At 46.8% G+C, this 27,483-nt stretch overlaps 1 protein-coding gene across 5 annotated transcripts in view; it reads left to right on the forward strand.

Annotated features, from left to right (window-relative positions):
- The window catches only part of CDC42BPB (CDC42 binding protein kinase beta), a 98,616-nt gene that overhangs the window by 11,997 nt on the left and 59,136 nt on the right, over window positions 1-27,483 (forward strand). The gene's annotated exons all lie outside the window — the stretch shown is intronic.

Here is a 27,483-nt window from a genome sequence, read left to right on the forward strand (position 1 = left end):
TTTTGGTGTCATATCTAAGAATCCGTTGCCAAGGGGCACCAGGGTCGCTCAGTCGGTTAATTTCAGGTCATGATCTCAGGGTTCTGGGATCGAGCCCTGCGTTGGACTCCCTGCTCAGAGGGGAGTCTGCTTCTCTCTGCCTCTCCCCCTGCTCATGCTCTCTCTCTTTCAAATAAACAAATAAAATCTTAAAAAAAAAAAATCCATTGCCAAATCCAGGGTCACAAAGATTTATACCTGTGTTTTCTTCTAAGGGTTTTATAGTTTCAGATCTTACATGGAGGTCTTTGATCCATTTTGAGTCAATTTTTGTATATGGTATGAGATAGAGAACCACAGTTTTTTTTATCTTTCTTTTGCATGTGGATATCCTGTTACCCCAGCACCATTTGTTGAAGAGACTGTTCTTTCCCCATTGAGTAGTCGTGCATCCTTGTCAAACAGTTGATAAATGTATGGGTTTAATTCTGGGCTCTCAGTTGTGTTCTGTTGATATTTATGCCAGTCCTTAATGTTGGTTACTACCAACACTGTCTTATTACTGTTGCTTTGTGGTAAGTTTTGAATTCAGGAAGTGTGAGTCCTCCAGCTTTGTTCTTTTTCAAGATTGTTTTGGCTATTTTAAGTTTCTTGAATTTCCATATGAATTTTAGGATCAGCTTGTCAATTTCTATAAAGAAGCCATCTGGGATTCTGATAGAGATTGCATCAAATCTGTAGATGAATTTGGGGAGTATTGCCATTTTAACAATATTAAATCTTCTGTCTATGAGCATAATGTCTTTCCACTTATTTAGATCTTTTAAATTGTTTTTCAAAAATATTTGGTAGTTTTCAGAGTTTAGCACATTTGTTTTTACTTTTTTATTGTGGTAAAATACGTATGATAGAAAATTTGTCATTTTAACTATATAAGTGTTTATTTGGTTACATTAATTACATTCACAAAACAGAGTCTAAGATTTGCAATTATTGAATTATTCCTAGGGGGTTTTTTTTAATGCTGTTGTAAATAGAATTGTTTTCTTAATCTCGTTTTTCAGATTGTTCGTTATAAAGGTATACAAATAACAAGTGATTTTTTTAAAGATTTTATTTATTTATTTGACAGAGAGAAAGGGGGAGAGAGCAAGCACAAGCAGGAGGAGGGGCAGAGAGAGAGGGAGAAGCAGACTCCCTGCTGAGCAGGGAGCCCGATGTGGGACTTGATCCCAGGACTCTGGGATCATGACCTGAGCCAAAGGCAGACGCTTAACCAACTGAGCCACCTGGGTGCCCAACAATTGATTTTTTTTTAAATTGATCCTGTGTCCTGCACAATGGCTGAACTCATTTACTAGTTCTAATAGTTTTTAGTGGATTCCTTAGGACTTTTATATATAAGATCGTGTCACCTGTGAATAGAGATAGTTTGCTTCTTCCTTTCCAGGCTCGATGTTCCTTCTTTCTGTCACCTAATTGCCCTGGCTAGAACCTCCAGCACAGTGTAGAATGGAAGTGGCAAGAGTGCACGTTCTTGTCTTATTCCTGATCTTAGGGACAAAGCATCTAAGTCTTCACCATTACGTTTGCTCGTAGCTGTGAGTTTTCATAGATGCCCTTTATCAGGTTGAGGAAGTTTCCTTCTATTCCTAGTTTGTTGAGTGTTTTTTCATAAAAGGGTGTTGAGTTTTGTCAGCTACTTTTTCTGGGTCCATTGAGATAATCATGTTGCTTTTATTTTTTATTCTGTTGATATATGGTGTATTACATTAATTGTTGTGTGTTGAACCAACCTTGCATTCCTGGGATAAATCCCACTTGGTCATGATGTACATTTCTTTTTCTGTGTTGGCTGGATTTGGTTTGCTAGTACTTTGTTGTGGATTTTTACATCAATATTTGTAAGAGATACTGGTTTGTGGTTTTTTCTTTCCTTGAATATCTTTGTCTGGTTTTGATATCAGGGTTAATACTGGCCTTATAAAATGAGTTTGAAGGTGTTCTCTCTCCTTTTTTTTTTTGTTTTTTTGAGAGTTTGTGAAAATTTTGTATTCTTAAAATTTTGATTTTTGAGGAACTGACAGATTCCCAGTTCACCTGGTAAGCTATCTGGGCTTTTCTTTGGTTAGTTTTTGGATTACTAATTCAACCCCTGTACTTGTTGTACATCTATTCACATTTTCTCTTTCTTCTTGAGTCAGTTTGGTAATTTTTATCTTTTTTAGGAATTTGTCCATTTCATGTAGATTAATTTGTTGGCATAGAGTCTGTTCATGGCATTTCTTAATCCTTTTAGATCAGTAGGAATGTCTCGTCTCTCCTCTTTCATTTCAATTTTAGCAATTTGAGCCTCCCCTTTTTTTTCCCTTGGCCAACCTTAAAAATGGTTAAAGTGGCAAGTTTTATGTTTCACCACAATGAAAAAGTAACTATAAGTAAAAGTAACTGGGATCCATCTATGCTGCTGAGTTTAACTGCTGTTCATTTTCCTGCTCACTGTGTAGTATTCACTGTACTTGCGTGTCACCATTTGTGCATTCACTCCGGACGCATGTCTGGGGTGGCCGGTTTTTGGGCCGTTAATGAAGAGTTCTACCGTAAATTGCTTTGGTTTTTAAATTCTCCAGAGAGAGTTTCTTTGACTACAGTGTGTCTACCATATCATTGGTCGGTGTTTCTTTAAAAATTCCTTTCTAGACATTTCTTGAGTTACTCTCCCGTAGCTTCAAATTCTGTAATAGTTTGTGGAGGATTGTCTTGGATGGTCCAGATTACAGTTCTCTGTGATTTAGGATTGCCCCATGTACCAAGTATTAAAAATATCAGAACCTAAATCACAAAACTTACATTAGGCCGGTGCTATTTTTATTTTAAATAGTTTTAAAATTATAAAAATAACAATGTGCTCATGATTTAATAAATTGAAACAATGCAGAAAGGTATGTCATAGAAAGTAAAAGTCTTTCTCACCCTAATTGTATATAACTTTTTATTTCTTTTTTAATTTTAGAGGATATTCTAGACTTCTCATTAAAATTGAAAATTGACTTGAAAGCCTTTTTAATATCAAAATATATTCTTATTCGTAGTTTTAAAATTTTCATGAGAAGTTAATGTTGAAATATGGTTATTGCATGTATCAAGAGGGTTGTGATTTTTGCCTTTGATAGACTATTAATTTCTATTGTTATGTATATGCACATTAATATACATAATGCTAGTGAATCATTCATGCATTCCCAGGATGAAGCATACTTCGCCATGGCATTTTTTTTTTTTTTTTTTAAATAAAGGACAGCCTCATTTTGAAGAGATCTCTGCAGTTGTCTAAGAGCTATGTGATCTACTGGTGGTGGTCTTTTTTTTTTTTTTTTTTTTTTTTAAGATTTTATTTATTTGACAGAGACACAGCAAGAGAGGGAACACAAGCAGGGGGAGTGGGAGAGGGAGAAGCAGGCTTCCCGCGGAGCAGGGAGCCCGACATGGGGCTCAATCCCGGGACCCTGGGATCGTGACCTGAGCCAAAGGCAGATGCTTCACCGACTGAGCCACCCAGGCGCCCCTGAATGGTGATATTTTTGAGTACTGCCAGATCCTTACTTGATCAGATTTTCTATTTTTTCTTCTTTAGTAGCATTTTCATCACAATTGGTTTATAACATAAGTAAAACTTAATTTGCTAATAAGACTAAAAATCTATGTCATTCTCAGTTACTGTCATTTCATGCCCCCACCCATATCTGTTTTCTTATGGTTTATTTTTTCCCTGCTTTAGTAATTCTTGTTGATTGTATTGCAGATTTAATGATGCTTAAAATACTACATTTATTATCTGAGAAAAATATTTTCCAGTAATGAACTTTAAGTGTTTTTAAAGATAAAGATTGGTATGGAGAAGTATAACTGTTTTTCACTTTTCACGAAGTGTTCCCCAGCACCACAGTTGAAAGGGAGTCTGTGGGTAAACATTTAGCAATAGGAGTATCTCAATAGGCCTTTTGAAAGCAGAGTCCAAAGTACTGCTGTACCATTATTAATCAGGTTCAGGATATACATCTATTATACTGAATACTGAAACCATTAGTCATGTCAGCTCTGCAGAATTTGTACAGAATTTTTACCAGCTCATAAAACTGTTTTATGACCAGAAGGAATGCCAGCAATAAAACAAACAAAAGTCATAACAAATAAACTGGGCATGTAGCTGATTTTCATGTCCAGATATGCTTCCAGTGAGGAAAACTCCTGTGTCGTTTGCAGCAAGAGCTGGTGGTGATTTGGAGTCAGTCATTCTGGTTTGAGTATGTGTACAAGGAGACCGATTTTTCAAAAATGTCTAGCCTAGCATCCCATGTCGAGCCTTCAACTGTCCTCTGTTTAGATAAGAAATAGCAGATGACCCCCTGTATGAAAATATGATTCCTTTTTTGGAGTGGCTTGTTGATATTCTTTATTTTCATAAATAGTATTAATAAAAGTGGTAGCAATTGGAAGTATTTCCTATTGCAAATTTAGATCTCTTACAGGAAATTTCAGACATTAAGTAGAGAGTGGAATGATGAACCCCTGTTTCTATCACCCATATTCAGTTGTTGTCAGATCGTGGTCAGTCTCCTTCATTTTTATCCCCCCATTCCCCAAAAAGGATTATTTTGAGGCAAATCCAAGACATTTGTAGTCTCATTTGTAAATATTTCACTATATACTTTAAGAAGATCGGGGCTTTCTTTAAAAGTATAGCCATTGTTGGGGCACCTGGGTGGCTTAGTCAGTTAAGCGTCTGCCTTCAGCTCAGGTCATGATCCCAGGGTCCTGGGATTGAGTCCCGCATCGGGCTCCCTGCTCAGTGGGGAGCCTGCTTCTCGCTCTGCCTCTGCCGATCCCCCTGCTTTGTTCTCTCTTACTCTCTCTCTCAGATAAATAAATAAAATCTTTAAAAATAATAATAAATTTTAAAAAACCATAGCCATAGTGACATTACGACATTGAAAAGCTAACAGATTTTTCAGTATCATCAAATACTCAGACATGGTTTAAATTTCCTCTTTTTGTTGGTATTTTCAGTAGGTTTTATAGGAGCCCAAACAAAGTCTGCACGTGGCGTTTGGATGGTGCACCTCCTAAATCTCTTAACCTACAGACCCCCCACCCCATTTTCAGTTCTCATGTTGAAGGTACCAGGCTCTTTGCCCCATCCTGCTCGCACCATTTTAACTTCTTTTTAGTGTTTTCCTAGCTGGACAAATAAGGCTGGTGGCAAATCATTCTTACACTGTTGATCTAGTATATTTTGTAGGAAATAGAGTTATTTGGGGGTTATCAATTGTTGTAAAAAATGAGATATTTCTTACTTATTTGAGATGTGTTGTTGTTTGTGTGTGTGTGTGTGCGTTTTTTACTGTTGTGAGGTGTATTTTTCATTAGTGGCTGGCTTGGCTTAAGATCCTGAGTGTGGGCCGGGTGTTGGGTCAGCTGTGACCAAGGTTGGTGGTTAATGTTGCAGTTGGTGATGCAGGGGCCTCATCGTTTACTGCCTCCCTTCTGTTGACGCATGGTCTCCTGAGTGTGGCCGTCGGGACCTGCCTCTCCTCCCCTACCCACACGTCTGATTCACCTCCCCCATGGTTTCCCTGGAGGGCATCTTAATGAACACTGTGAACACTTAGAGTTGATTAATGTTTAGCTAAAATCCTTCCCTTTTCCCCATACTTTACATTGGCTTGTTAAGCTTTTTCCTGTCAGTTTCTTAGCGCCCTTTATATTATATTAGGGAAATTAACCCCTTTTTTATATGTTTTTTTCTGTTTGCCTTTTGTCAGCATTTGCTGGTATTTTGTTCTGAGTTTATGACTATAAGTTGAAATATAGGGTGCTGGGGCCTGAGCTCTCAAGTGCTTTCCTTTCTAGCTGGAAGTCCCCCTTTCCTAGGCTGGCTGGCCCCCCTTTCTTTGCTGGGTGTCCCCCCTCTTCCTGTGCTGGATGTCTCCCCCTTCCCCTTTCAATGCCTGGTGGCCCCCCTTTCCTGTGCTACATGTCCTTCCCCACTCTGTGCTGGATGGTGAGTAGGGTAGTCTCTGTCACCAGCTTCCAACAGCCACAGAGACAGAGAAAGTACTGCATGGCCTGGGGTTGCGAAGCAGGGCCTTTGGTTTTCATTGTGTCTGGATGTGTGAGAAGTCATGGGAGCATGCGGCCTCCCTCCCTCCCTCGCTGGGGTTGGCAGGTGTTGGGCGGGGTGCCGCGGGAAGCCAGGTCCACGGTGGCAGGCCGAGGGGGCAGGGAGAAGCCAGAGGCCCAGCCCAGGTGACTCAGGGCAGCACAGAGGGACCCTGCAGGACACGTGTGAGAGGCCTCTTTAGTTGTGGTGGTGGGGGTTGAGAGAGTGAGGAGTCTGAACCGTCGTCATCGTAAGCCTTTTAGTTCTGTAATTGAACTTAAGAAAAGTTAGGTCATCCTCGTCCGTGTCTGTGAGTGATGCTGTGCTCTCCGGTGTATCCAGCTCTTACTTCATTCTTTAACCCAGCTCAGAAAGGTCGGGCGGGGTGGGCAGTCCAGCCAGGGAGGCCCGGGGCAAGGCTGTGCTTTCGGTTAGGGGAGGGAGACGGTGGTCACTGTGAGCAAGAAGGCGAAGAGCTGAGTGTGGGTGTGTGTAAATATTCAGTTCCCTCAGAAGCACCAGAGATTCTGGAGAAGTGTGTTTTTTTTTTTTAGATCAAATGTTATAATTCATTTTTAGAAGGGAATGAAGTTTTATAATTCATTTTAAGGAGAATGAAGTTTTAGCATGCAAATGCAGACTGCACAAAGCTAGATGTCCTTTTTTGAAGTGTTAAACATTTACCAACCTTACGATAAAATGTTATTGACTTACGGAAAGCTCCTGTCATTTGCCATCTTTTTAGTGTGTCTCATCTCCAGCCGGTCTAGTGGGAAGAGGACCAGCTTACCAATGGCTAGATGAAACCAGAGCAATACTTTTAAAAAGTCTTAGATAAAAGCAGCTTCCTTATTCTCTATTTATTACTTATTTTGGGGATAGTGAGTTAAAAGATTCAGGAGGACACCTGTCCTTCTCTCTCAAGTGTCTCGATTATTTGCCTTTGTGTTTTTTTTTTTATGCTGTCATTTTTATATTACAGAAAAAGTATCAAGCATAGAGGGTTTGTTTTCATACCTCAGAAATGCCTAGGTTCAGTTGGATAATAGGACATACCATTTATGTGGATAGCGGACAAATTTAATTGTTAACATTGAATCGATTCGCATTTCAAATGAGTGAAGCTGTTTTTATTACATCTAAAATACTATTGCTCCTCAATTCATAAGCCTATCCTTAGGAAAAAGAAAACTAGATTCTCTTACATGGTTAGTAGCGTCCTGATAAGGCGCTGTCTCCACCTTAGCCCCGTTGGCCAGCACACTCAGCGTGGCGGTGACAGCTGGTGGAAGGTGGCCGCGGCCCTCCTGTTAGGGGGTGAGGCCGGGCAAGATGCTGGGAGGAAGGTGAGTGTATCAGTCTGAGGGCAGCCTGCTCACTTCCTTCCTGTGGTTCAGAAGCCGTGGCCTTAAAGTCCACGACCTGCTGAAGTGGCTGCGAGGCCTGCCCTTTTGAATCTTCCTTTCCTGCTTGTTTTCACGTCTGGCCGCTGAGGGCTGCAGTCTAGCATTCCTTTGTAGCCTGGTGTCCGGCAGAGGACTAGGCTCTAGAACATTCATATAATTTTTGTAGAAACAGTTTTACCCCTTCCAGAGACATGTATTCCTCATGCAGAAGTATAGAGCTAGTCACTAAATAAAGTAAAAGCTGGAATGGATTTTAGATAAAGGGAACATTACCCATAAAACCTTTTTTTTTCTTCTTTCACACCATAGTATTCCTAGTGTATTGACCATCCAGTTCAGAGAGATTGCCAAATGGGACTCGGATCCTTGAATATTTAGCTCTGGGCAGTTATTATGAACATTGATGAAAATAGTTTTTATATGGAAGGTTTATTTTTTTATTTTTTTAAGATTTTATTTATTTGACAGAGAGAGAGAGAGAGGGAACACAAGCAGGGAGAGCTATAGGCAGAGGGAGAAGGGGAAGCAGGCTCCCACTGAGCAAGGAGTCTGATGTGGGACTCAATCCCAGGACCCTAAGATCATGACCTGAGTCGAAGGCAGACACTTCACTGACTGAGCCACCCAGGCGCCCTATATGGAAGGTTTAAATAGGACTCTGCTGGTCTCAGGATGTGTGCTAGAATTTTTTTTTATATCTCTGGCATAAACTTGTTTTTCTAGTATTTTACAGTTGAGTGAGTTTAAATAACAGTCCTTTTATGCAAGAATTCCATGTACTTGTATTCAGATTAAAGAGGATGCTCCGTATGTAAAGATCATGAGCATCCAATATGGTGACGGGCTTAGGTGACATTGAAGGAGGGCGGGCCCGTGAAGTCAGGGGCTCTTACTGACTCAGTAGCCTTAGGACCGGGCAGGGAGTAGCCCTTCGCCAAGTGCTGATGGAAGAAAGGGATGACAGAGTGGCGGAAAGGACTGGTGCAGCTGTCAGGCAGTGGTGGTTTCTAGCTCCCGGCGACAAGGGAGGGAAGGCTTATGTCCCAGGGGAGCGCCAGAGGTTTGGGACGAGGGACCAGGTGCTGTGTGCACCTGCTGAGCACAGACACTGCATTTCTGTGAGGAAAAGAATCAGGGTGAGAAGGGAGCAGTGAGTCTGCTGTGATGAGCAGGTGATCACAACGCGATTCTAATGGCTCAGTGTATTGATACAGTGAGCATTGTGCTTGCCCATGGCTTATGCCCACGGTCTCACTTAACCCTCCCAGTAACCCTCAGCCCCGGGTTACCCCTAACTTACTGAAGAGGAGACTGGAACTCAGACGACGTAGCTTGTAATACCGGGGGGGTGGCTGAGTCCAACTCAGAGGTCTGCTCTCAGCCACTGTGTCTGCTGCTGCATTCCAGTAATTTCTTTAAATATTCTTAATACCTTTTGAATAAATGAATAAATGAATTAATGAATCATGTAGCCTTGCAGGTTCCGTTGTGACCCCTCCCCCAGTGTATAACCCCTTCTTCTGGTAGTAAGCACTGTTGTGACCCCTATCACAGATTAGTTATGCCTTTTTCTCAAGTTTATTATTTTTTAAGTGTATGATGAAGTGATCTTAGTATCACAGAACTGTACAACAATTACCAGTTCCTAGTTCTAGGCATTTTCACCACCCCTAAAAGAAGCCCTATACCCATTAGTAGTCACCATCTCCCCTCCCCCAACCCCTGGCATCCTGCTCTGTCTCCGTGGATTTGCCTATTCTGGACATTTCATATAAATGGAGGCATGCAATATGACTGGCTCCTTTCATTTTGCACAGTGTTTGTAAGCTTCATCCATGTTGTGGCATATATCCATATTTTCCCTTTATGACTGAATAATATTCCGTTGTGTGGATAGACCACATTTTGTTTGTTCATGCATCAGGTGATAGACAGTTGGGTTGCATCTTGTTTTTGGCTACTCTGGATAATGCCATGAATATTTGTGTACAAGTTTTTGTGTAGACATGTTTTCATTTCTGTTGAGTATACACCTAGGAGTGGAATTGCTGAGTTTGGGGGTAACTCCATGTTTAGCATTTTGAGGAACTACTAGACTGTTTTCCAAAGTGCCTACATCATTGTACAGTCCTGCTAGCGGTGTATGAGGGTTCCCAGTTCTCCACCTCCTTGTCAGCACTTGTTATGATTTGTCTTTTTTTATTCTAGCCATCCTAGTGGGTGTGAAGTGGCAACCCCTTGTGGTTTGGATTGGCATTTCCCCGATGCTGGTGTTTGAGCATCTTTTCATGTGTCTCTTGGCCACCTATATGTCTTCTTTGGACAAATGTCTGTTCACATCCTTTAGCCATTTTTAAATTGGGTGATTAAAAAAAAATAAATTGGATGATTTGTCTTTTCTTTTTTTTCTTTAGAGAGAGAGTAGGAGGGGGTGGGGGGGAAGGGCAGAGGAAGAGGGAGAGAGAGAATCTCAAAGGGAGAGGGAGAGAGATTCTCAAGCACATTCCATGCCCAGTGCAGAGCCCATGGGACTCGATCTCACAACCCTGAGATCATGACCTGAGCCACAATCAAAGTCGGATGCTTAACTGACCGAACCACCCAGGTGCCCTGATTTGTCTTTTTATTAGTGAGTTGTACATGAATTTGTGCATAATTGCAGATTTGCATGTATTTTCTCCATTCTGTAGTTTGTCATTTCATTTTCATTGGTGTCCTTGGAAGTGCAAACGTTTTTAGTTTTGATGAAGTCCAGTTTATTTTTAAAATTTTTCTTGCTTATGTTTTTGGCCTTATATTTAAGAAACTGTTGCCTAATCCAGGGTCACAAAGATTTATACCCATGCTTTCTTCTAAGAGTTTTATAGTTTTAGCTCTTACTTTTAGGTCTTTGATCCTTTCTGAGTTAATTTTGTATTTGGTGTGAGGCAGGAGCTCATATTTATTCTTTTGCATGCGGGTATCCAGTTGTCTTAGCACTGTTAGACTGTTCTTCCTCATTGCGTTCTCGTGGAGTTGTGTCTGTGTCTGAGCTTCAGACAATGGAATCATGCAGTTCTATGCATCTGCTCTCTTTAGCTTCACACTGTATCCTTGAGATTAATCAGTGTTGTGCGTAGCCTCAGTTCGTTCTTCTCATGTGTGGTGTTCCATTGCACGAGGACTGCAGATTTTTAACCATTCTCCCATTAGTGTGCATTGGGTTGTTACCGGCTTATGATGGCTTGGCTAAAGCTGCTATCAACATTCTTGTATCTTTTTGGTAGACATAGCTGGGTCGTCAGGATACACATATGTCAGCTTAGGAGATACACGGATGGGGGAACAGAAGGGTGATAAATAATCCATTTAGAGGAGCATGAAAGAATTGTTTACTTTGGTTCCAGATTTTAAAGAATTTGAACGATACACTTATTTTAACCAAAATGATACTGGCTACCACCGACTGTTGGTTCCACAGAAGGTGTACTAATCACGAAAGCAGAAGCAGCTATGTATGGTTTTACTGTGTGGAACAAAAGCCAGACTGCTCTGAATTTGCAGCAGGGGCACCCACAGAAAATCCGATCACACACGGCCGACTGGATGCCTGAACAATAAGAAAAATAAGTGCAGTTAGTTTTTCCTCTCCTTTTAAAATTGGACGTTTTTAATGTTATAAGAAATATGAATACGTATGTGAGAAACAAAATGAGAATTAAAATACCACCCATTTATATGAACGTGGACTTCGCGTTTTCTTAGTTTACTTATCTGTCAAAAGCAGGTCATAATCTGTCCTGCAGGTTTGAGAGATTGTTTTGTGACATCTCTGACCCATATGTAGATGTTCAGAAAGTGGTAGCTTCTATTAGCAATGGGGTGGATTTAATGTTTTATCAAATATTCAGGGTGGGAGAAAGAGTAAAAGACAAATGTAAAGTATTCAGCCAGGTTCCTACCTTCTCATCCCTCTTAAATAGGACCGTGGCATAAATTTGAATGAATTGTAACGGAGGGTTGGTGGATATTATTTGGTTTCTGAAAGTTCCCCTAAATTACTGATTACTGAAATTCAGTCACCTTTTTTTTTCATGTGTTGATTTGCTGGTGGAGGCTTTGTAGACTTTCCACCTTCTGATTTTACACCCCCACCCCCACCCCCCCGCCGGCTCCCTTCTCCACGGCAGGCTCCGACCTGAGAGTCGGAACCAGGGGAAGCAGGTTAGGACTCACTTTGCTCTAGGACTCCAGTCTCAGTCACACAGAGGTGTTGTGAACACGCCCCATTCTGGGAGGAAGAGATGCAGACGGTCCCTGGCCTTGCTGTTGTCATGCCCTGCTTCCTGCCCCACTGGTCACACAGCCCAGCTGTAAGTGTACCGGAGGCGTTTCGGGTCTGTTCAGGATGGCTCTGGCTTTGTGCTGGGCAGGGGGGAGGAGGCCATCCTTGACTTTGCATCCTGCCGCGGGAGGTGGGTTCCCACGGTCCTCCTCCTTTGTGTGTGTGTGTGGAGGGGGTGCTGAGCACTCCCAGGGTGGCCCCGTCTTGGTGCTGGGTGTGCAGGCTCTTCACCAGCTGACCTGAGGGCACCCTCTATAGCCAGAGAACACCCAGCACCGTGCACTGGCGGCCTGCTTTTTGTCTTTAACTAAATAGAATGCTAAAGGTAAATTTCGTCTGTCGCTGAGATTCCTGGGTTAACACAGTAAGACTTGGAATTACAAAACTGTCTCTAGAGCGGCTGTGATACTGTATTGCTGGACTAAAAGGCCACACTCTGATTGCAGGTGCTCTTGAGCATCTCGGTTTGGCACAGTATGGAATCTGTGTATTATCCAAATATGTGTATATTTTCCCAGCAGTTGACTCAATAAAGCAGCGTGTGTGTTCATAAATATATTTTATCAAAATTAAAGTTTTTTACTCAAGATTCAGTAGAGAAAGATCAGGAAAAACTAAAGAAAAACCAGTGAGTAAAATCATTAATTTCTACCCAAAAAACCCAAAACAAAATACAAAGAGCTGGTGCGGGTACATGTGGTCGGAGCCTGGTGCAGGCGAGCAGGCCCATCCCAGGAGACACCACTGAGGCACCGGGCAGAGCCCTAGAAATACCGAGCGTCCTTAACATTCACTGTAAGGAAACGCTGTATTCTGTGGATTGCTTACTGAAGCTTGGGACTGAATTTATAAGCCTAGAATTAGGGTTTACTGTTAGCATCTAAACCGGTGAAAATGAACTTTTTCCTTATAACATCTGTGATGTCCGTCATACAGACGTCTTCCCATCCCCATCCCCGAGCTTGATGAGGTTAGTTGATCAGCGTGATGTGAGCTTGGTTTTGGAATGGATCACCTTTAACCTCTATTCCAAGATGAATGGTTTTTGTTTTTGTGTTTACAGAACATTTGGTGAAAATGACTTCAAGCCTCTAATCGATGCATTTTTTGTTTAGCAGCAGAACTCTTCAGAGTGATGTGTTCTCCCTGTGTTCACTGCCTCTTCTCCCGTTCTCAGACTCACTCGAATCCGACTTTTGTCCCTCACTACTCCTCGAAAGCTGCTGCTGTGTCAGGGCCACCTGTGGGCTCTCCGTGGCAAAAACCAGGGGCTAATCCTCAGCCTTCTGGACGGAAGTCCCGGTTCTTGCGCATCGTGCTGGTTACTCCTCCAGACTCCTGGCTTCTCTTCCCCTCAGCCTTCCGGTAGCCAGAGGGCCAGCCCTTGGTTCCCTCCTCTGTCTCTGCTGAATGCCCGGGGATCTCATCCACACCGTGACTGTGACGCCAGCAGTGGACTGAGGACCCACAATCCCAGCCAGAGCCCGGGCTCAGGCTCCAGCCACTTCCCTGGCCACCCATGGTCTGCTCCACGCACTCACTGACGACTCCGTCCTCCCAGGCGTGTAGGCCAGCACCTGGGGTAATTCTCACACGGCACATGCAGGCCTGCAGGAGATCCTGTGTGCTCCACCTTCAGACTACAGTCAGAACCTGACCCCACCACGTTGACGGCTCTGTCCAGACCACTGGCCCTGTAGAAACAACTCTCCTCCCTTACTCTACAACATTCCCGGTTTCCCTGCTTCTTTCCTTTTATCTAAAGATTGAATGTCTTCTGTATAACTGATTTGTTCCTCACATGTATGAGGAAGGTAGGGATTTTTGTTCACAGATCTACCCATACTGCCTAGGATAGTTCCTGGCAAACAGCAGATGCTTATTAAGTATTTGTTTACTTGATTCTGATCAGGGACTATAAGCATTTTCATACAGTATTGTAGTTTATGAAATGCTTTTTTTTTTTTAAAGATTTTATTTATTAGAGAGAGAGACAGAGATAACAATAGAGATAGAGCACGAGTGGGGAGGAGAGGGAAAAGCAGGTTCCCCATTGAACAGGGAGCCCGACAGAGGACTCGATCCCAGGTCCCCGGGACCATGACCTAAGCCGAAGGCAGATGCTTGACCGACTGAGCCACCCGGGCGCCCCTCGAAATGCTTTCGTGGACTGTCTCACGTAATCATTTATTCAGTCTGCATAACTTCCCCAGGTACAGAATCCTGGGGTCCTCGCTGTGGCCTTCCCGGTGAGAGAAGGGTGCTAGCTAGGTGTGTGTTCACGTTGGCCAGTCCCACCTGCTCAGCCCCGCGTGGAACTGACATGGCGCCTGTGCCTGGCTTCCTCCTCTCAGATGGAGAGCAAGCGTCTGCTCTGTGCTTCTGCTCACACTGCTCTTGCTTACAGGTCTTGTGTCCGACACAGAAGCGGGACTTCAAGGTTGGTTTAGCTTTTACTCCCTTTCCCTTCTACCTCCCTCCTCCACATCCCTCTTCAAAGAAACTATTGTAATGTTCCCTCTCTTGGACCCCCCACAGCTGGTTTCTTTTCTCTTCCACCCATACAGCTTGTTCCTTAAAATTCTTTGTAGCGCTCACCTTGCTTGTCCATGTGCTGTGTTCAGTGTGTTCCTCTCCCTGCTCTCTGCTAAACCAAGAGGACCCTGGATGTCAGGGTGGCCTCCCCTAGGGGTTCCCAGTCAGGCTTTCCTTAGTACATAGGATTTGAATTCAGTTTGGACCTGAGGCCTGTGTTCCTCGCATCTGGCAGGGCGTGTCTGAGATGGGTAAGAAGCAGGCCCTTCCCCAGGACTGAGCAGTCCAGGACAGAGGTGATGCTCTTCATGACAAAGGTGCCTGTGAGCAGCTGTGGTCCAGATAGACGTGGTGGGGGACTGGCAGCCAGCCTCAGCTTCCTTCTGCGCATGTCACTGGGCTTTTTGAATTCACCTTTCTGGGGAGTAACTCCAGATATTAAAGCAAAATATCTTCAGACCTGTGGCATTTGAAGAGCAGTACAGATGAAGGAAGGGTGTAGGGGACTTACGGTTTAAAGAAAAACCACGAAGATGGTTGAAAGGTCCTGGGGAGTTGAACAGTGCTGAAGGGGATGAGGAGCTGTGCTTGCTCCTGGCGAGAAGGAGAAGCAATTTACCAAATCTTTTCACTCCATGATTGGGTGGTTCTTCATCCACAAACACATCAGTGAAAGAAACAGACAAGTTGCTGCATTAAATTTTGATTTTTCTGACTTAAACTTTGGGGTGGAGGATTTTAGAGGTTAACAGAAACCTGAAACATTTCTTTGTCTCTCCGCCTCCGTGAGCGTTAATCCCAGAGCGAGAAGGTCACTTAGAGAGCCCCTTAGGGAGGGTGTGTGAAGGGCCCTCCTGACCAGGCCTCCGCTCCATTATCTACGACTGCCGAAAGGCGAGACAGCCACCCCACCAGGACTCAGGGACCTGACCCCAGGGCCCTGAAAAGACACGGACTGTGGACATCACATCAGCCTTGGGTTCAAGAAGCTCGGCAGTCGCGGGGGCACAGATCCAGAGTTTCTTTCCTTGTAAAAGGGGACAATGCTACCAACCTCACAGGGTTTCTGGGGGTGGGTGGGCAGCAATAAGGCATTTGGTGCAGATTCACGGCCTGCCGTTTGTGGCCGCTAGATGCTGTACGTGGTTTCAGTAGCAGGTTCACCGGAAATGCTCTAAATTAATGGGTGACTGACCTGCATAGACCGGGCCCTGTACCTGAAGCCAGACAAACAAAATAGAGAACTAGAACTCTTATAGTAAACATCGTAGTTACTGCAGGAAAATATGCATCTTTCCTTTCTCCCCCCACAACATCACATCAGCCTTGGGTTCAGATAGGGTAACAGCAGCCCTGGCTGCGCCCTCTGAAGCACATCTTCAGCTCTTGTGCTTTGCCAGCCGCGCACTGGAGGTCTGATGAGCCTTTGAACGAGTTTGCGAGCCGCTCAGTCCCACCTGGCACGTGTCTGTCACCGTTGTCCCTTCATGTTTTACATTTATAAAGAAATTCTTGGGACGCCTGGGTGGCTAGTCATTAAGCGTCTGCCTTTGGCTCAGGTCATGATCCCGGGGTCCTGGGATCGAGCCCCGCATCGGGCTCCCTGCTCAGCGGGAAGCCTGCTTCTCCCTCTCCCTCTTCCGCTCCCCCTGCTTGTGCTCTCGCTCTCTCCCTCTCTCTCTCTCTGTCGAATAAATAAAATCTTTTTTAAAAAAAAAGAGGGCGCCTGGGTGGCTCAGTCGGTTAAGCGACTGCCTTTGGCTCAGGTCATGATCCTGGAGTCCTAGGATCGAGTCCCGCATCGGGCTCCCTGCTCGGCAGGGAGTCTGCTTCTCCCTCTGACCCTCCTCCCTCTCATGCTCTCTGTCTCTCATTCTCTCTGTCACAAATAAATAAATAAAATCTTAAAAATAAATAAATAAATAAATAAAAAATAAATAAATAAATAAAACCAAGAAAAATTCTTAAGCTGAGTGCCATGGAATAAAAGTAGCCACGCAGGTCAGGTCGAAATGTGAAGGTCACTGAAATGATCCACGTCCTCCCACTGCTCCCACAGGTCCCCGAGGCGGGCTCGGGGAACGTCAGGGATCAGAGACGGCGTGTTCCCTGGGGGCGGGGGAGAGAAGGGAGGCCGCTGGTGGTTTGGACTTTGCAGGTGAGACCCTCCTCGTCTCGCCAGTCGAGCAGGTCCAGGAGCCACTGGCTGGCGGCAGCCCTGACGTGTGCGTGGGCTTCCCTCCACCCTGCGCAGAACAGACCACCCTCCAGGGCTGTGGAGGCCCTTCCTGTGGCACTTGGTTTACAGGGCTACTTCGTGGCAACTGCTGAGTGCCACCTGGGTGTTAACCCGAGGGCGATCCGCCTGGTAGAACATGTTTATAGCAGGTACACCTTCCTGGTTGGTAGTTCGCTGGATCCTGGGGTAATTTTGGTGATAGAGCTGGTTTCCTTACTGTTCAGGGTGGCATCTGAGTAACACCCGTCTGCCACCCGGTAGCTGGGGCTGCTATTCAAGGAGGCTGCACTGTATGCCGGCGCGGGGCGCGCGGATAGAGTGCGACACTCCCAGCCACTTTCTGGGCAAGCACTGTTCTTCTCAGCTGGTGCGGGCATAGCCTTAGAAGAGCCAGGTAGCTCTGCCGGGTTCGCGCAGTGGCCCAGCGGTGTTGGGGTTTAACGTCCAGCCCTGGGGTGGTTGGCCTGGCCGTGAGGATGTGCCGTCTGCTCGGTGATGGAATGGTGAACTCAGGCGAGATTCTCTCCCGCCCCTGCCCCCCGCCCCCTGCCGTCTGGTAACCAGCATGTGTTCTGTACTGTAGATTTCCCTGTTTCTTAAATTTAGAATGTACACATACGGCATGCTTCCAGTGCCCCGCAGGAGAAGTGGCCTGAACCTGGCTTTCTCCCTGGCGTAGGCGCCGAAGCATCATGAAGTCTTCTCTCGGGCTTTCGGTGCATTTGTGTGACTGGTGTATATGCCTCAGTTGGCTCTGTTTCATGTCGTTCCGTTGTATACTCGGGGTTTTTTTTTAACGTAAACATGTATCTGTATTCACCTCAGCAGGGAAGTTGGCTTTATAAGAAGACGTGTGTTGTGAAGATCACTCAACTTTGCATAGGCTCTCTGCTTTGACAGAGGAATCCCCAGGACAGTGCCCCAGCAGTCTCGGGGGGAGACTTGCCCTCTTGGGAGTCGTAGCCGCCTGTGTTGGGGCTTCAAGCGGGATGTGCCGCTCGCAGGTGGAAAAGACAGACACTTGTAAGTGATACACAGCAGTGAGGCAATAGGATTTCGAGCAAGATGGACCAAATGACAGTGATTTGAGAAAAGCAGTCAGTCAGCAATCAAGTGGACGCGAAGAGGAAGGAATGCGTGGCTGACCCCGGAGTACATCCTGAAACCAGGTCTGAGGAAGGTTAGCCAAGGTGGGGTGCGCCAGCCTCCGTGTGACAGCAGGCTGTCGGAATGAGGCCTTTCCTGGTTTATTGTTGACTCAGTGCAGCCTCCCCACCCTTTCCCCCACCCTCGCTTCTCCAATTTTCCCTGACTCTGTCTCTCTCTCACTTGCCTTCTGAGTCAGAGCAGTGTGAAAGGGCTCCCCTTTCAGTTCTCTAAGATCTGAAATTGCGTTAAAATTTAATGTTTGTTCACTTTACAACAGTATAGTTCCTGATTATCAGGCTATGTGGGAAGAGTCCAAATTTAGAGAACTCTATTTGGGAGTTAGTAGGGCTTCTTGGAAGATTCAGAACTGGTGATTTATAACAAGACAGATTTGTGACCGACTCCCTATGAAGGAAAGTGTTCTGTCATCTAACAAAATTAGTTATTAAAACAAATCCTGGGGTGCATGGGTGGCTTAGTCGTTAAGCATCTGCCTTTGGCTCAGGTCATGATCCCGGGGTCCTGGGATCGAGCCCCGCATTGGGCTCCCTGCTCCGGGGGAAGCCTGCCTCTCCCTCTCCCACTCCCCCTGCTTGTGTTCCCTTTCTCGCTGTCTCTCTCTCTCTGTCAAATAAATAAAATCTTTAAAAAACAAAAAACAAATCCCATTTGATGTAAGTTAAGCACATTTTTCAAAAACTTTATGAAAGGCGTTAATCTTCTGTAGGTGTATCAGCAGTCTGAACTGTGAGAATAAATTTGAAGGAGTTTGGGAGCTGGAACTCTAAGCTGGTACTTGTAGGAAAGTGTCTGCTTTTCCTGCCGCTCGCTGGATGACAGCCCGACTCTCCCTCGGCCCTGCCCTCCAGTTCTCCGTGTGTGCTCGTCGGGCTCAGAGTCATCCCCTGCCCGCTCTAGTGTCCTGTTGTGGCCGCACTCCTGGTCTGCGGGGTGCCGTCCTGGCCGCTTCGCCCCTAGCAGAGACCAGGTCCCTAGTCCACTGGCATGTTCCTGGCCTTCCGCCCTGGGGCTTGCAGTGCCCGCTGGGCTCCTCCTCTGCACGCAGCCAGCCGAGGGGCTGCGGCTCGGCCCTGTGGGCTCTGGGTGGGGCCAGAGCCGCAGCTAGCGGCTGCCGCGAGGACCTCCAGGAGCGGGGCACCGCACCACGGAGCAGGATTGGAGGTCAGGCCCTTGGCCTTTGGGGCTCCTGTTTCTGTGCTAGTAAATGTGTTATGTGGGCTAGATAATCTGTAAGACCATTTCCAGTTCCAAATACATGACCAGTGAGTGGCTGAGGCTGGAACAGTGGGAGGCCAGGGCGCATGCTGCGAAGGGACAGAGTGGGACTTCCGGTCTGCCTTCCTGAGGGCAGCTGCCCTGTGACACCGTCCTCTTCCCTCTGACTGTCCCTCCCTGGGCACGCCTTCCAGCCACCCTGATCTTCCTCTCTGGATAAACACTCCAGCGAGGATGGAGGGGGGCATCGGTTTCTCAATTCACAATGATTTTCTGTCTGTTTCAGCCAAGGAGCCTCCGTCCGCCCCCAGTCCTTCCCGGCAAAGTGTTTTCCTGTTTGAAGGGACACTGGACTCCAGGTTTTCCTTACAGTTGGGATCTCCTGTTGGCCAGTGGTTGCCCACGATTGATTGGTTGGTTAATTCTTTGCCTAATTCAGGGCAGCAAGAGAAGTTCTATTGGGGACAATCTTGGGTTGTGGAAGAATGAAGAAATTAGGGGAAAAAGAATCTCCTAATAAACATTTAGCTCTCTAAGGGCTAAAGCTTTATTCAGTCTTTTTTGGTGGAAAATATCCCAGGTGGTTAAATGTTTTTACCTTAGGAACTCTGCCCACCCATCCTGTAGGGGAAGTAACCTTTCCTGATGGCGCATCATGACGTCCCTCAGTCAGCTGTGTTTATTGCTTTCCCATCCTTGCGCCAGGGGCTGGGGAGCAGGCATTAGCAGGGGGGAGGTAGCCCAGCCTTCCAGGGCCTTCTAGTCCAGTGGGGAAGATGCCAGTGGGCGGGTACAGCTCCGAGGCCTCCTTCTTAGAGGACTGACAGGCTCCTGACCTGGTCAGTTGGCTGGAGTCGGGGTCACCTTCTGCCTCAGGGATCCCAAGGGTGAGCAGGAGCTGGTAGGGGTGAGAGGGCTATCCCGGGCTGAGGGTTCTACTTAGGAAGACCCAGGGTTGACTGAGGCACAGACCCCAGGTAAGGCAGGATCGAGGGGAGCACGGGGGTGAAGCTGGGCGAGGCTGGAGTGGGAGTGGGGGACGCAGGAGGGCCTGCACTGCAGCAAGCTCTCTGAGCGTGCACATTCTAGCCAAGAGCCATGGAAAGCTGTGGAGGAATCGTCAGCAGGGATGTGATGTGATTACGCCAGCTCTGCAGAGATGGTGTGGTGGGCGTGGGGATGGAAGCGCTGAGAGGCTGGAGAGCGGGCGCGCCGGCACAGGCTGGTGAGCGAGGAGGTGTGCGTCAGAGGGACAGGGACAGGGACAGGTGGCTTTGTGACTGGCAGGAGGGGCTGGGGTAGCAGGGAGTGGTCTGAGACGTGCGCAGGTGCAGCTGCAGGCAAAGGTGTGGGGGGGACTAGACTCCCACAGGGCCCCCGTCAGCCTGGGCCCCGTCGGCCTGGGCCCTGCTGCTCGGTCTGTCCTCAGTGTGGTTTCCTGGTGCTGGCGCATTGGAGGTGCCCAGGGAGTACGTGCTGAGTTGGCACCTTTTAGTGTTTGTTCATGGAATGCGAAGGAGAGGTAACTTCACCCTTCCCAAAATTTCTAACAGTTACGCTTGTCTTACTTCAGAATCCACAAGTTCACTATCACCATGAAAATCAAACATATTAGGGGCGCCTGCGTGGCTCAGTCGTTGGGTGTCTGCCTTCGGCTCAGGTCATGATCCTGGGGTCCTGGGATCGAGCTCCGCATCGGGCTCCCTGCTCCGCGGGAAGCCTGCTTCTCCCTCTCCCACTCCACCTGCTTGTGTTCCCTCTCTCGTCGTGTCTCTCTGTCAAATAAATAAATAAATCTTAAAAATAAATAAACAGGGGTGCCTGGGTGGCTCAGTCGTTAAGTGTCTGCCTTCGGCTCAGGTCACGATCCCAGGGTCCTGGGATCGAGCCCCACGTCGGGCTCCCTGCTCCGCGGGAAGCCTGCTTCTCCCTCTCCCACTCCCCCTGCTTGTGTTCCCTCTCTCGCTGTGTCTCTCTCTGTCAAATGGATGGATAAAATCTTTAAAAAAAAAAAAGAAAATCAAACATTTTAAGTTGTACAGCCGATCTGTTTTCTTCAAGTTACGTAAGATATCTGTCTTCTACGAGAACCTTAACATAAATGATACTGAAAACGAGTCCCTAATGGAGTTTCCATTGCTGTGGTTTTGCTTTGCATCCTGCGTATTTTGAGAGTGTGACAGGCTGTGTCACACCCCCATGGATATAATTCATGAAATTTTGCCTGTAACATTCTGTATTCTGAGAGCATCCAGGCTCTAGATGAAGTCAGTAGGTAACATTGGCAGAATGAGAGAAGGTTTAAAAAATGCCAGTGCCCTCCTTCCTCCCAGTGAGCTCCGTCTCCAGTTTCCTGGCCTCGCCGCTCCTCCACCCCCGAGGCAGCTGGGGCTTCTGAAGTGGGGCTTTTGAAAGTATGAACAGTAGGATTTTACAAAATTGGTCTCTTCGCCGTCTTAGGCTCCGCAGCCGAAACTGTGGAATGCTTGGACTCCACTGCTCCGTCATCGCTCCCGCCCCGCCCCAACCTGCTCATCCTGGGTGTGTCCCCCGTGAGTCGCTGGCATCCGACCACAGCGGTCCCCTTGAGTCTCCTCTGCTTCACCCCACATTGCAGACCACTGCACTTCCGGAGCCTAACCTGGGTGTGGCCTCCTGCTCCTCGTGTCCAGGGCCCGCATCGCTGTCACTGTCACTGTGGGCTCGAAGCCGCCGTTGCTAGCTCTCATGGGGAGGCAGCGCCCTCTGCTCGCTCTGCTTCCACTCCTGCCCCCTGCAGCCTGCTTTTCACATAATGAGAGAGAACCTTTAAAAAGATGTTCAAGAATTTTCTTGAAACATGTTCGAACTCAGAAAAGTTGCAAATAACAAACAGTACGCAGAAGTGCCCCCGACGATTTGAGAGTGAGTTGTTCTTCCAAGCCCACGGAAGGGCCACCAGCCCGCTCGCTTTCCCCTCCGTGGCACCCAGGCCCGCGCAGAGCCACACGCCACTCCTCCTCGGCCTGGCCATTCAGTTCCCTTCGGTGGGAACATTTCCTCAGTCTTGCCTTGACTTTCATGACCTTAAAATTTTTGAACATTGCAGGCCAGTTACTTTGTAGAATGTTCCTTAATGTAGGTTTACGTCCTGTTTCCTCATGATTAAATTCAGGGTATGTCCAGAAGCGACACTGCCTTTCCTCACTGTGTCCTGCTGGGTGCTAGCACAGTTTCATTTTGTCACGTAGCTGGTGATGGTGTTCACTCTGGTCGCTTGACTTAGGGAGAAGTGTCTGCCCGACGTCACCGTAAAGCTACTTGCTTCCCTTTGTCATTGAGAACTATTTTGTTTGGATGTGATTTGAATCTACATAAATATCTCATTTCTCATCAGATTTTTTAAATTTATGAATATCAGTATGGACTTCTGGTTTCCTACCTAATTTATGTAATCTGTGACTATCAGTATTTACTTTGATTGACCAGTATTCTTTGAGCACGTCTTTCCTTCCTCCCACAAAATGTTCCAGGCCGGGCTCTGGAGTGCCTGAGGAGCCCTGGTTGCTCTGCGGGAGAATGGCCCCGAGAACCCGAGCCGGGCGCTCGACGTGCTTGCTGCTGGGATGTTGCTGCCCCCAGGCCCTGTCCGTGGGTGGAGCGAGGGCTATGTGGATGTATGCTGCTACTTATGTCTGTGTTGTGATGTCTCTGTACGTTGAAAATCCTGAGGTCACACTGATGCCTCCGATTCTAATCCAGTACTGCAGGATTCGTGACCTACCCGTAACTCCCTTCTCTGGCGGTGAGGAACCTGACTCCCCTTGTCCTGAATCTGTTTACTTATGTGATCGGTCCTCCTGGATAGAACAGATCTCCCCTCCTGTTCACCCTGTTCTGTTTCCCTGCGGGGACATCCTCCTGACCCCAGCATCTCCCCGGTTGGGCTCTGACCCCTGCTCTCTGCTGGGCCCTGTCTAAAGGGTGCTAGTAGGAGACTGGAGGGGCGGAGGAGACAGAAGGGACTGGGGTCTTCCTGCCTGCTCCTCTTCCCTTGAGTGACGCCCTTACTAACGCTTCTTCCTTCTGGCCAAAGTGCCTGCTAGCACCGGGCAGCGGCTCCCGGGTGGGCGTTCTCCCACACTTTCGGAGATCCCAGCTCCCTCCCAGCTCCCTGGCTCCCAGCCCATGGGATGCACCTTTGAGCCTCGAGACCCCAGTACCACCCTCAGCTCAACAGAGCCCTTTGCCTAGGTGTCAGAAATTCCAGCATCTTCCTTCGGTTCCCCTGATCCCCATCTGCTGTCCCCACGATAAGTTCCCTTCCTGCTTTTTAGTTACCTTGTTAACAGTTCTTTATGTCAGATTTTCTTATTCATTAACTGTGTGTTTCTGTCTCTTGACTCTGCCCAGTCCGGATGGCAGAGTCTCCCTGCTTTTGTATTGATACTGATTGAGAGCCCATTTGAAATGTTACTCTTTCTGCTTTTCACCTGCTAAGTCCTGTCTGATCAGTGTGATTTCATGGCCCCTTACATCTGTGTGGTCAGCAGGGTGGTCTGCCGCTGCCGTGTGATTCTCTATTCTGGTTTTAGTTAATGCAGTCTTAATAATTTTTACACACCAGTGTCATATTTTTACTCTGTCCTCAGAACTCTTGGATATCGTTTCAAGTGTTCATCTCCGTTTCCATGGTTTTTCCCGTTTATCTGACTGGCCCTGATGAACCCATGTCCATCCATTTCAGGAAAATTTGCACAGAACTGTGTACAAGGCAAAAAAAAAAAAGCAACAAAATTGCTTCTATCAAAGAGTAGGAGAGGGGCGCCTGGGTGGTTCAGTGGGTTAAGTGCCTTTGGCCCAGGTCATGGTCCCCCTGAGGCCCTCATCCGTCTGTTTCTCCCTCTGCCCCCCCCAACTCTGTCTCAGTCTTTCTCTCACATAAATAAAATCTTTTTTTTTAAAAAAAGGAAACTTGATGAGGAAGGTAAATAAGATGATTGATGTGGAAAGAGCAGAGATGGAGTGATGAGGGCATTCCGGGTCGCAGCCTTGCCATGAGGCACTTCCACCCGCCTTGATGTCATTGTTCATGGGTCCCTGAGGTGGGCAGGGAAGGCGTTTTGCCCATTTTATGGGTGAGGAAAGTTAATCACAGAGGACGAAATGACGTCCTAAGATGGACTGCTACCAGCTGGTGCACTTGGGACCTGAGTCTCCCGATTGGAAGCTGGGGCTCTCTCCCCCACACCCCCAGCAGAACTGGACCACTTAAATACGACGCAGAGACAGTTACAGCCAGAGATTAAGATACACACTTCATGCTCCAACAACATGCTCTCAACAACAGATGAATGACAGGTTAACTATTTTTAAAAGCCATTTAGCAAAAAATAGGATTGAATATGAGATCTTGAAAGAGTTGATAACTTTCTAAACCTTAATAGTAAAATGACGAAGGAAGAATGAATCAATTCAGTTTTATTAGAAATACTTTTATTAGAAGTAATAATTTCTGTAAGAATAATATGATTAAGACGAAAAGTGGGGACATGATGGAGGTGTGGTGTTTACAGGTAAGCTGTCTCACAACGCAGTCCGTTGAACGAGATTAAGACGTGACCAGTGAGCAAATGGGATGAGTAGATAATCCGCATAATGGGGGTGTACAGCCGGCTTCACTGGGCCTCAGACAACTGCCAGTTTCAGAGGCAGGTAGGCACCCACGTACGGTGTTGGGGCGAGGAGCGGTGACTCGGGCCATAGTATGGACGGCAGATTAGGAGCTGCAGAAAATGGTAGTGTCCGTTGGAGAGTCCTGGAATTTCAGCCTAAAAATTATTTTAAAATAGTAAAAAAGGGGGCGTCTGGGTGGCTCAGTCGTTAAGTGTCTGCCTTCGGCTCAGGTCATGATCCCAGGACCCTGAGATCAGGACCTGAGCCCAAGGCAGATGCTTAACCGACTGAGCCACCCAGACCTCCCAGGTAGATAATAGTTTTAAAAATTAAATGTTTAGGGGCGCCTGAGTGGCAGCTTAGTTAAGCGTCTGACTTCAGCTCAGGTTGTGATCTCAGGGTCCTGGGATTGAGCCCTGTGTCATCAGGCCCCGTGTTCAGCACTGAGTCTGCATCTGCCTCTCCCTGTGCCCTTCCCCCTCTATGCACGTGCACACTCTTTCTCTCTCAAATAAATAAATAAAATCTTTTTTAAAATAATGAGGGGCGCCTGGGGGGCACAGTCAATTAAATGTCTAACTCTTAGTTTCGAGTCAGGTTGTGGTCTCAGGGTCGTGGTATTGAGCCCCACATCAGGCTCCATGCTCAGCACAGAGTCTGCTTCGGATTCTCTCTCCCTCTGCCCCTCCTGCTCGTGTGTGCACGCACGCTCTCTCTTTCTCAAATAAATCTTTCTTTTTCTTCTTTTTTAAAATATTTATTTATTTGACAGAGAGAGAGTGAGAGCAGGAACACAAGCAGGGTCAGTCGGAGAGGGAGAAGCAAGCTTCCCACGGAGTAGGGAGCCCGATGTAGGGCTCGATCCCAGGACCCTGGGATCATGACCTGAGCCGAAGGCAGACGCTTAACGACTGAGCCACCCAGGCGCCCCAAATAAATCTTTCTTTAACAAAAAAGAAATGTTTAACCTATCTGTTCAACAGACACACCATTTACAGTGGTTGGTGTGTCAACTTAGTGAAATAGTATGCATCTGTTAAAATGATAATTGAGTACAGAGACATGAAATGTCTAAGAAAATAAAAGAATACAGAAAATACGAAACATTGACTGTCTACGAGCAAGATGGAACAGGAACACGGACAAGTTAAATTGACTCTTGGCACGATTCTGGGTGGAATTTTCTTTGACTTGCATGACTGGTTTGTACATTTACAACAGTGGCTACCACCTTTCGTGAGTCGTTGGGGTATTTGTGGAAGGGTCCAGAACGTTGCATTGTACCCCTGCCAGAGCGGGCGTTTCTACAGCGTGCACTTGACTGTGCTTAGTGGTGGAGTTTGTTCGTAGCTGGTCAGTGTGCTTTCCTTTCTGCATCTCTCTCTTCCGGTGGTAAAATAGAACAGACCAGATTTGTTGGGATTGTTTTTCTTCATTGTAGAAGGAACGGTACCATGCGGTTCCCCGAGAAGATACCAAGAGAGGTTGAGGTTTTCGGTGGCTGTTTGAAGTACATATTTCCATTAGGCATTCTGGGAATGGTTATTTGGGTTGATATTTGAAAGAAAGAAAGATGAGCCATAGATGACCTTTCGAGTTGTAGCTCAAGGGTTTTCTTTAGCCTGGCCTTTTTTTTTAAATCAGGCCCTATGTGTTCTGTTCCCTAATCTCTGTGCCGATGGGCACTTACACTGATAGCGGAAACAGTTCCCCAGTGGAAATGTTTTGCAAAACTAGTAGTGGAGAATTTAAAAAAGAACTGTGTAGAATACAGGTTAGCATCAAACGGGGATTTAGGCCTGGAGGTGAAAATAAGAACAGGTGTGAGGTGTAAGAGATGTGATTAAATGGAAGTCAGACCAACGGCGGGACAGGTGGTGGTGGGGAGTGAGCCTCCTCAGGAGGTGAACCACAGGACGTCTGTCCGGGCACTGCCACTTGCTCTGCTCCTGGCAGGGAACTTAACCGCACTCTCTGGAGTGCCGTCCACGACCTGGGGGCGGCTCGACACCACTGAGACATCTTCCTGTCACAGTTCTGGAGGCCAGAAGTCCAAAGTCAGGGTGTGAGCAGGGCCGTGTCTTCCAGCTTCTGGCGGAGGCGGCGTTCCTTGGCTTGTGACCAAATTGCTCCAGTCTGTGCCTCCATCCTCATGTAGCTTTTTTCCCTCTGTGTCCAAATTCCCTCTTTTTTTTTTTTTTTTTAAAGATTTTATTTATTTATTTGAGACAGAATGAGAGACAGAGAGCATGAGAGGGAGGAGGGTCAGAGGGAGAAGCAGGCTCCCTGCCGAGCAGGGAGCCCGATGCGGGACTCGATCCAGGGACTCCAGGATCATGACCTGAGCCGAAGGCAGTCGCTTAACCAACTGAGCCACCCAGGCGCCCAAATTCCCTCTTTTTAATAAGGACTCCAGTCCTGTTGGATTTAGGGCCCATGTCATTCCTGTTTGTGACCTTACCTTAATTCGCAGAGACCCTACTTCCAAATAAGGCCACGTTCCCAGGTTCTGGATGGACACTATTGATTGGGGGGCAGAGGGGAGACGTGACACTATTCAACCCAGTAGACTGTCCCCAGAAACCTGGCTCAGTTTCCTCCTCCTAAAATGCGGAACACGTGAGTGCTGTGGAAGGTGCTTCTCATTTCTTACTGAAGTCACTGTTAGAGGCTCCATGCAGTTGGTAAGGATGGTTACGATGTACGAGAGCACTGCCCGCGTGGTGTAAGGATCGCCCCCGTTCTTGGAGAATGTCTCGTGTTCCCGCAGCTGCCCCATGGCTCCACTGAGCTGACAGGT

The sequence above is a fragment of the Neomonachus schauinslandi genome, chromosome 9, assembly GCF_002201575.2.
Source record: "Neomonachus schauinslandi chromosome 9, ASM220157v2, whole genome shotgun sequence".
In the NCBI taxonomy this organism is placed as follows: domain Eukaryota; kingdom Metazoa; phylum Chordata; class Mammalia; order Carnivora; family Phocidae; genus Neomonachus; species Neomonachus schauinslandi.